Source organism: Amaranthus tricolor, chromosome 1 (assembly GCF_026212465.1).
Source record: "Amaranthus tricolor cultivar Red isolate AtriRed21 chromosome 1, ASM2621246v1, whole genome shotgun sequence".
Classification (NCBI taxonomy): domain Eukaryota; kingdom Viridiplantae; phylum Streptophyta; class Magnoliopsida; order Caryophyllales; family Amaranthaceae; genus Amaranthus; species Amaranthus tricolor.
In genome coordinates, this window is record NC_080047.1 from 32,471,492 (window position 1) to 32,482,735 (window position 11,244).

The window sequence follows — 11,244 nt, forward strand, 5'->3', positions numbered from 1 at the left end:
ACCACGACCCCCCGGGATTTCAAAATTCTCACTATGTTTTAGGCAATTAAATACAATTACATAAAAAAAATATGCTTCACTTGAAGCTTCTCTACTCTAGGCCTATTTCTCTTCTCTTCTTTTCTCCTTCTCTTTCTCTTCTCACGCTTCTCTTTGAAGCTTCTCTATTCCCCTAGACTTCCCTTAAGTCTAGTTACAACAAAAACACTCAATTACCCTTATAAGGCCAATTCTTAAGAAGATTAAAATTAAGTAGTTGCTCAAGAAAAATATAATGAATTAATTGGCAAATTCATGAACAAAATATTTTTCTTATTTTGATCTCACCTTAAGGACACTCTTAGATGGATATCGGTTTGAGCAAAGTTCCTATTTATAGTGGGAACAGACAGCAGTTACCTCAGGCACACCTCCCACTATCATCCACGTTCTCAAAACAAAGATAGTGGAATTGCCAAAAGAATAAATAACCGGCTGTCATTTGCTCAAAGATAAAATCAGTTTCCTTAAGCTAAAAATAGCATAGGAGTTAAAAAGAACAAGATCCTAAAAAATAGGAGATCTTAATCTTAAAATGAAAAAGTCTTAGGCTATTTTTAGATAGCTTAAAAATAGTTTTGCCAACCAATTTATTAAATAATTAAGCAAACAATTAAACTTTTAACCTTTTACATTAACTAAAAACAGAAAACGTAATTTTCGTAACTTCCAGTCAATGTCTTCTCCAGACCTGTATCGTGGGGAACAGCGCACTGTCTCCATCTACAACTTTCGTCAGGACTTTAACTCTAGGAACAGTAAACTGACTTCTAAAGCAATTGTCCAACTTCTTGGATATTTGAGACATGTACAACTTCCATGAACCAAGTCATAGGCTTCATCAACGATTAACACAATCGGATATTCACCTACAAAACAATCTCTAAAATATGTTTGTTTATTTTAGAAGTGAAGTCATCATCAAAACCTAAGAGACCAACAAATTCCCCCTTTTTTGATGATGACAAACTTTATAAACAAAATTAAGTATACTAGAGTAAAGCAAATGTTGAAGAGCATGTTAGAGATTAAAACAACTCTTCTTAACTTAGTAAATATAATTTACCAAGCATATCATAAACCAACTTACTCTATAAAACATAGTATCAAATATGTTTTTTTTTTTAAAAAAAATTTTCAAAAATAATTAAACTAAGAAGAACTAATATAAAATAGATTAAAAAAAATATTAAGTATTTCCAAGAGAAACAACTTTAAACCAGTTAAACCAAAACAAACAATTAACCAAAATAACCGTAATGTTAAAAACACACTTAAAAAAAACATAATGTTTTAGTATAAACATAATTTGCAGTTAGCAGCATAATCCTTGCACACAACACTAAATTTGCAGTTAGCAGCATAATCCTTGCACACAACACAAACACATTATCTCCCATAATTGAATCAATATGAATTAATTGAGATATGTAACTGTCAATTCACACAGCTCCTCTTAAGTTTGTGCATTCTCTTCCCCCTTTTGTCATCAATCAAAAATAAGATAAGGAATATCAATCCTCAGCACAAAACATATAGAATTGTCAGTGATGAAAGCAAGAAACAATAATAAAAGTAAGTGCCATGAACAATAATCAAACCTGCATATAGTTAGTTGTCACAGACCATTAATAAAAGCAAAGAAAAGTAGCAAATGTTCAACGTAACAACAACAATGTACCCCAGATGGTACAAAGTAAAAAGTGAAATTATTTGTGAAATGCAACAGCCATTCAAATCTTAAAAAAAACATAGGGAGAGGGTTCAAGGTGCAGTCTCTTCTTCATCCACATATTCGGTCTGCACTTCTACTATATCCAACTTTGCACCAAGACGATTCTCCATCATGGTAAGTTGATCAACAATTGAAGCGAGTGAGATACGAACTTCATCTTGAAAAGCACTGAATTGAGACTGTAGGTCAATGAGCTTGGAGAGAACAGAATGTGAGGAAGCTGTAGAGATAGGATCAGCACAACCAATACCAGGAGATGATGGAAATGGTGGTGGTGTAAAGTGAATAGGTGATGGAGGTGGTGATGGAGTTTGATGTGGTAGTGGAGTGGTTGGCTTGGGAGAGAGAGGTTCATTTGAAGTAGGCTCAGGAATGGTTTCAGAAGTGGTATCATCAACCATTGCAGCCTTTCGTTTTGAAGCAAGCCTCCTACTCTTCCTTTGAATAGCTTTACCCTTCCTCCTTAATGCAATCACAACCTCTTCATCACTGGAATCATGACAGAGATCATGAGGCACTTCTTCTCCTAAAGCTTCTTCCTCTCCTTGTTCCCCCTCTTTTCTTGCCCCCTCTTCCTGTTCCCCTTCTTTTCCTTCTTCAGTGGGAACATGCCCTTGTTCTTCCTCCTCTACTTCCTCTTCCTTTTCTTTTTCATTTCTTTTTCGTCTTCATTTTCTTTTTCTATTTTTTCTTCTTTTTCTCTTTCTTCTCCTTTTTCCTTCTTTATTTTTACTTCTTTTTCAATTTCTTCTTCTTCTTCATCTATTTCCTCCTCATTAGAACCTACATCAACTATTTCTTCTGATTCATTTACTAACACCCCTTCATCATTTAGTTTGAGATGCAAATTCTTCAGACATCTTGCACCAATTTTCATATTGGGTCCCATTGGGAACTCCAGCCCATCCAATGGTACCTCAAACTTGCGAAAAATCCATGTTAACAGCCCCCCATAGCCAACAACATTCTTTTTCTCAATGCAGTCAGATAAATGTGATATCATCAAAGATGGAAAATTTATTTTTATTTGATTATCCATGCAATAAATCAAGGTTGCATCACGTAGACTCACCTCACTCCTCTTGGAGTTTCGGGGCAAAATGAATCTTCGTGCAACATTGTAAAGTAATTTATGCATTGGAGACAAGATATTGTGACTGATTTTACCCTTCTTTTGTGCAACCCCTAAAAACTTAAAAATCGTTTTTTCATTTATTCCTGAAAAAACTATCTTTGCACCAACACAATATGTATCAAACCCAACATTTGGAACATTGAACCATTCCCCCAACAATGCGCTATTAAACTCTAATTGTATGTTCCTAACCATACTAGAACACATTCCACCGTTATTGGAGAAGTTTGAAATAAACTCTCGCATAATGTTTGGAAAAATGGGATTACAACTAAACTCAGTCATCAAAACCTCCCATTCTTGAAATTTTAAAATAGTATGAAGTTGAGGAAAGTGTGTAGAGTCATACCAGTACTTATCTACCCCAAATCCAACAGACATTTCCTTTGCAATCTCTTCAGCACTGTTAGGATCAACTTGCTTCAAACGCTTAACCGCTTTGGAGGATGATTCACCTTTTGGTGAAAGTATTTTTTGTTTTGTTCCAACATTTTCAGTGGTTTCTTGGGATGGTGATGGTGCAGCGTTCAGTAATGGGGGTGGATGAACAATTTTTAAGGGTTTTGGCTGGATATTTTGGTGGGATGTAGAGGCTTTCTTTCCTGATTTAGAAGTTTTCTTGCTTGATTTTGGTGTTTTCATGTTTGAATTTTGAAAAGTTGAGAGAAGAAGAAGGACGGTTTCTTGAGACGGTTTTGAAAAGGAATGAAGATAGTTTGAGTGATTTGATGTGTTAGGGCCTTTTTGACGGTTACCTCACGTCCCATCTCATCAATGCCATTCATCATGGCTTTTGATATGGAAGGATTGAGTGGATTTGGAATTGAATTTTGGATTAAACCGTTTCCCTTACAAATTTTTATTTATTTAAGTTTAAAATGGCTAAACATTTTTCAAACAATATGATAATATAATTTATGATATCAAAATAAAATACGAAATTAAAATAAAGTAATTTAAAAAAAATGAATTATGATATTATGAAAGAAAATAACGAACATATTGCTTTGGTCTGATCAAATTAACAACATGCAAACAAGAGAATATTCATAGTACAAACTTTATTACGTGTTTACCTGATCCATGCAATAATTGATTCTCAATCAAAATATTGAGGTTGATTCCTGACCCTCTTTTTTCATGATGCTTCATTGGGAATTTTATGCAACCAACTTTAGTGGAGCTTGATCATACCAAGTTCCAATCTCATCTTTTCATATTGTTCCCTTGGAAGCGGTTTGGTCAGAATATCTACAACTTGTTCATTAGTATTGACATGCTTTAATACAATATTTTTATGTTCTACGTTATCCTTAAGAAAATGATGTCTAATATGTATATGTTTAGCTCGTGAATGATGCACTGGATCTTTAGATATACATATGGCACTGGTATTATCACAATAAATAGGAATACATTCAACTTTAATACCAAAATCTCTTAGTTGCTGTTTTATCCAAAGCATTTGGGAACAGCAAGCTGCTGCTGCTACATATTCAGCTTCGGCTGTGGATAATGCAACCGTGTTTTATTTCTTAGAACTCCATGAAACTAAACATGAGCTAAGAAATTGTACAATACCTGACGTGCTTTTTCTATTTACTAGATCACCTGCATAATCTGCATCACTAAAGCCTTTTAAATCATAAACATCACTTTTAGGATAAAATAGGGACAAGTTGTCTGTTCCCTTCAAATATCTTAAAATCCGTTTTACTGCTGTGAGATGTGATTCTTTGGGGTTGGACTGAAATCTAGCACATAAACCAACACTAAAAGCAATATCAGGTCTACTGGCAGTTAGATATAATAAGGAACCTATCATGCCTCGATACATTGTTTGATCTACGTTAGTTCCTTTTAGGTCTTCATCTAATCTAACATTTGTAGCCATGGGTGTATGGTTGGTTTTAGCGTTGTTTAACCCATACTTCTTAAGAAGTTCTTTTATGTATTTTTGTTGATGAATAAAGATACCATTTTCAGTTTGTTTAATTTGCAAACCAAGAAAGAAATTTAATTCTCCCATCATGCTCATTTCAAATTCTGCGCCCATAAGGTTGGCAAATTCATTACATAACAAATCATTGGTTGCACCGAAAATAATATCATCAACATAAATTTGAACAACTAAAATATCATAACCTTTGTTCTTAAAGAATAAGGTCTTATCAATTTTCCCTCTTACAAAGTCATTTCGAATCAAAAACTTTGATAGTCTTTCATACCATTGCCTTGGAGCTTGTTTCAACCCATAAAGAGCTTTATCAAGCTTGTAGACATGATCAAGACAAGAGGCATTCTCAAAACCAGGAGGTTGTTCAACAAAAACTTCTTCATCAAGAAATCCATTTAAGAAAGCACATTTCACATCCATTTGATATAACTTAAAGTTCATAAAAGCAGCAAAAGAAATTAAAATTCTAATAGTCTCTAACCTTGCTATCGGTGCAAATGTCTCAGTGTAATCAATACCTTCTTGTTGATTGTACCCTTTGACCACGAGTCTTGCCTTGTTTCTTACAATTATTCCATGCTTATCTAGCTTATTCCGAAATACCCATTTCAAACCAATTACCTTCTTGCCTTTTGGTTTGGGTTTTAAGTGCCATACCTTATTTCTTTCAAATTCATTTAATTCATCTTGCATGGCTACTATCCATTCGGAATCCTTTAGAGCTTCTTCGTGATTTTTGGGTTCAAGTGATGATAGGAACGCAAAGTGTGCACAAAAGTTTCTCAGTTGAGATCTGGTTTGTGTTCCCTTATTCATATCACTTATAATCAGATCAAGAGGATGATAACTTTGATATTTCCAAGGTCTGGGCACAAATTCTCTTGAGGGAACAGTAGCATGTTCCTATTCAACATCTTGATTGACATTTTGTTCAGCTGCTGGATCATTTTGGTCTTCTGCGGGAACAACTGGATTGGGAACAGTCTGCTGATCCTGTTGTGCTGGCAGTTCCTGGACTTGGTCAGTTTCTCCTGCCTCTTCTTATATTGGCTGTTCCCCTGCTGTTCCTAGATCTTGCATTTTAACTCCTTCATCATCATCTTCTAAATTTGCAAGACCTATTTTAATATTGTTTATTTCCTGTTCACTTGTTGAAAAGTTAGTTTCATCAAAGATTATGTGAATGGATTCCTCTACGCACATTGTTCTCTTATTATAAACTCTGTAAGCTTTGCTATGTGATGAATAACCGAGAAATACTGTTTCATCACTTCTTTCATCAAATTTACCTATATTTCGTTTTCCATTTACGTGAACAAAACATTTGCATCCAAACACACGAAAATAGGAAATATTGGGTTTGACACCTTTGAGCAATTCATAGGGTGTCTTAAAAGTGATTGGTCTTATTAACACACGATTCAAAATATAGCATGCAGTATTAACGGCTTCGGCCCAAAAATTTCTAGGTAGACTACTAGCAATCAACATGGTCCTAGCCATTTCTTCTAAGGTCCTATTTTTCCTCTCTACCACTCCATTTTGTTGTGGTGTTCTAGGTGCGGAAAAATTGTGATTTATACCATGTTCATTGCAATAATTCATGAAGTTTGAATTTTCAAATTCTTTCCCATGATCAGACCTTATGTGAACAATTTGATTATTGGTAGATTTTTGTATTTTATTAGCAAAAGAAACAAACTCATCAAAAGCTTCATCTTTGCTTACTAAAAATATAGTCCAGGTAAATCTACTATAGTCATCAACTATGACAAACACATATCTTTTGCCACTACGGCTTTGTGTTCTCATAGGTCCACATAGATCCATATGAATTAATTCTAATGGTCTAGAGGTAGTCACCAGATACTTTGATTTAAAGGATGACCGCACATGTTTTCCTTTAGAACAAGGATCACAAATTTCATTTTTGAGGAATTTTATTGATGGTAATCCTCCTACTAGGTCTTTTGATCTTAAGGTGTTAATCAATGAATAGCTAGCATGACCTAGACGCTTGTGCCAAAGCAGTGGGTCTTCTTCTATAACGCTTAAACACGTTAGACTGGTTTTGGGAACAGTGTCCAGGTTCACAACATAAGTGTTCCCTTTTCTGATTCCCTTAAGCACAGGGTCTCCTGTGTTGTTCCTAGAAATTATGCATCGTTCAGAAGTAAACTTAACAGAGTTACCTTTGTCACAAAATTGAGAAATACTTAAAAGATTGTGTTTTAAATTCTCGACTAAAAATACATTGTCAATGGCATGGGAACTTGACCTTCCAACCTTTCCTTTAGCGATTATCTCACCCTTCATATTGTCACCGAAGGTTACAGTTCCCCCATCATAGGCTTCAAGTGAGAGAAATTTAGATTTGTCACCCGTCATATGCTTGGAACACCCACTGTCAAGATACCATGAGTTGTTCCCCCTCACTTGAACCTGCAAAGCAAATTAATGGTTAGGTTCAGGAACCCAGTCATCCTTGGGTTCCCTGTCGATAATACTTGAATCACATTTCTTAATCCATATGCGTTCGACATAATTTTTATTTGCTTTGATATGTTGTTCCCTTTTTACACATTGAGTTTTCAGGTGTCCAGTTTTGCGGCAAAAGGAACAGATTTTACTACTAGGGAGATCAACATAGACCTTTTTTTTTTATTACTTTTATCATAACCTAGACCTTCTTTACTTTTTGGTTTAGCATTTAGAATCCATTTGGGAACTTCATTGATTTTCCCTTTTCCTTTTAAATTAAGTTGATCTTTTAGATACTTATTTTCTCTTTCATATGATTCTAATTTTAATTTCAACTTTTGAAATTCAGTGCTAACCATGTGAGTAGATATATTGTTTACATCTTTACTTAATCCTAACAATTTATTTTGATTTATTTCAATATTAAGAAAAATAAATTCCTGTTTCAATTTTTCAATTGTCTCTTTCAAAACAATATTCTGATCTAGCAAATTAAAAAATCTGCTTTGTACATATATTCTAAATGAATTTAGGTAAGACACATGATCTTTGTTTGAGTTGAGGTCTTTCTCGATTTGGAGACACTTGATATTCTATTTATCTAATTTCTCTTGTGTCTCCAAGAGCAACTTAATTAATTTATTCTTACTGAGTTTAGATGGATGTTTAGGAAGTGAGTTATAAGACATTACCTCTTTTTCTTTGGACTCTTCATCCTTGCTGTGATGAGATGCCATGAGGCATAGGTTTGCTGTTTCTTCTTCCACTGGAGCTTCTGTCTCAGCCTCGCTCTCCGTATCACCCCAAGCTGCAATCATTGCCTTTCTAAAATCAGTTTTGAAGTTTCCCTTCTTATATTGTCTTCCAACTTCTCTTGCTTTTCCCTTGCCCTTCTCATTTTTCCATTGAGGGCAATCCTTGATGAAGTGATAAGTGCTCCCACACTTTTGGCATTCAAAATTTGTCTTCAAGTTAGCAGTTCCCTTTTCTTTGTTGTTTCTTTGGTTTCTATATCTGCTGTTCCTGAAGAATTTTTTGAATTTACGTGCCAACATAGCAGCTTCCTCTTCACTATCATCCGCTGCCAGAGCCAGTCCTTTATTACGGGAACTGTCAGCTGTTCCCAAATGCAATTCATGAGTCATGAGGGAACCAGCCAACTCTTCCAAATTAAACTTGGTGAAATCTTTCGATTCCTGAATGGCTGTGACCTTAGCTCTCCAGCATTCATCTTGAGGAAGACTCCTAAGTATTTTCCTAACTTGTTCATCAACGGGAATGATCTTACCAAGAGAGACCAATTCATTCGTGATATTTGTGAACCTGGTGAACATCTCTTGAATGTTCTCTCTAGGTTCCATAACAAACCTTTCATATTTGGACATTAGGAGGTCAATCTTGGAGCGCTTCACTTCGCTGGTACCTTCATGGGTAACTTCTAGCAGGTCCCAAATCTGCTTGGCAGTTTTGCAACCCATAATACGATTGTGCTCATTAGGACCAAGTCCACAGTGAAGTAATTTAATAACAAGAGCGTTCATCTCCATCTTTTGAAAATCTTCCTTTTCATATTCAGTGATTGGTTTTGGAACAGCTTCATTGTTGGAGTTGATGGTTGTCACTTCAAAATCTCCAATTTCAATGACTCTCCATACCTGGTAATTTTCGGCCTTTATAAAAATTTCCATCCTATTTTTCCAGTAGGTATAGAATTTCCCATCGAACATAGGTGACCTTTGCGTGGAGTACCCTTCTTCCATGCGTTCGTTCATCTTCAACATCTTGCTAGGGAACAGGATACTGCTCACAGGGTTTCCTGATTAAATGAGGAACAGGGCTCTGATACCAATTGTTGAAATACACGAAGATGGTCGAATGCAACAAGAGGGGGAGGGGGGTGAATTGTTGTGTATCTAAATTTATTTCGTTTTTCTTCTAATTTGCGGAATTTTAACAAACAAAATAAAGTTTAAACGTAAAAACCAAAAGATAAAAAGGAGACAAAGATTTTACGTGGAAACCTTCTTGGCCTAATAAGAAGGAAAACCACGACCCCCCGGGATTTCAAAATTCTCACTATGTTTTAGGCAATTAAATACAATTACATAAAACAAATATGCTTCACTTGAAGCTTCTCTACTCTAGGCCTATTTCTCTTCTCTTCTTTTCTCCTTCTCTTTCTCTTCACACGCTTCTCTTTGAAGCTTCTCTATTCCCCTAGACTTCCCTTAAGTCTAGTTACAACAAAAACACTCAATTACCCTTACAAGGCCAATTCTTAAGAAGATTAAAATTAAGTAGTTGCTCAAGAAAAATATAATGAATTAATTGGCAAATTCATGAGCAAAATATTTTTCTTATTTTGATCTCACCTTAAGGACACTCTTAGATGGATATCGGTTTGAGCAAAGTTCCTCCTATTTATAGTGGGAACAGACAGCAGTTACCTCAGGCACACCTCCCACTATCATCCACATTCTCAAAACAAAGATAGTGGAATTGCCAAAAGAATAAATAACCGGCTGTCATTTGCTCAAAGATAAAATCAGTTTCCTTAAGCTAAAAATAGCATAGGAGTTAAAAAGAACAAGATCCTAAAAAATAGGAGATCTTAATCTTAAAATGAAAAAGTCTTAGGCTATTTTTAGATAGCCTAAAAATAGTTTTGCCAACCAATTTATTAAATAATTAAGCAACTAATTAAACTTTTAACCTTTTACATTAACTAAAAACAGAAAACGTAATTTTCGTAACTTCCAGTCAATGTCTTCTCCAGACCTGTATCGTGGGGAACAGGGCACTGTCTCCATCTACAACTTTAGTCAGGACTTTAACTCTAGGAACAGTAAACTGACTTCTAAAGCAATTGTCCAACTTCTTGGATATTTGAGACATGTACAAATTCCACGAACCAAGTCATAGGCTTCATCAACGATTAACACAATCGGATATTCACCTACAAAACAATCTCTAAAATATGTTTGTTTATTTTAGAAGTGAAGTCATCGTCAAAACCTAAGAGACCAACAATTCTATTACTAAGCACAATACATATAGCATTTCAAGTGTCGCAGACTATTGCAAAGTAAGACGTTTGGAGTATTTTGAATAATCTTTTTCCTCAAAAATGAATACTCATTTGTTTGTTATACTGCACCACTTGTTTAGACCTTAAAATTCCAAACAAATGGCGTTAAGTTTAGTCAGTTGTGTTCACAAAGAAGTTTAAGATATTACATTTTAAAATCCAGCTAAACTTATGTCCTTGTATTTCGAATCTGCATTTTTTACATTTAGAACGTAAATTATGTTCAAATGATGCAATATTCCAACTTTGTGACTAACTCAAAGTTAAAACCAGACACCTCAGGCTCAGATAACACAACAATGTGACAGTGATAAAAATTTCTACATGAGAGGTTGTTAGACATGCATTGAAGAAGCAACACTATTTAGAGGGGAAATCCATCAACATGTCTTATTTTTACTATTTTCCTTCTAAAAGGTCCGATATTATGCTTTCAAGTAGTGTTACTTCTGAAAACTTAGAGATTCAGTGAGTTGTGTCCGCAAAGAAGTCGTAATTGACTCAGTCTTATGAATTGCGTCATCCACATTCATTTCAAACATCTAAACAGCAGTAACAATAGTTTTCCTAGCTTCCCCCATTCCCACAATTTTTACGGGCTCACCAACAACAGTACCTTAACAAACCTCCCAGTGAAAATTTTTCTAAAACATTGAACAGAAGTATCAGTAGCATTTCTAGTAGCTGTTCTCAAAATTATTAAAATCTTTCCAACCTCCCTCAACAGTCGGCAATCAACCTTGTCACCGAATCTCACAACTGACAATTAAAAACACATCTTAGATGGTCAATAAAAAGAGTAAAGTAGC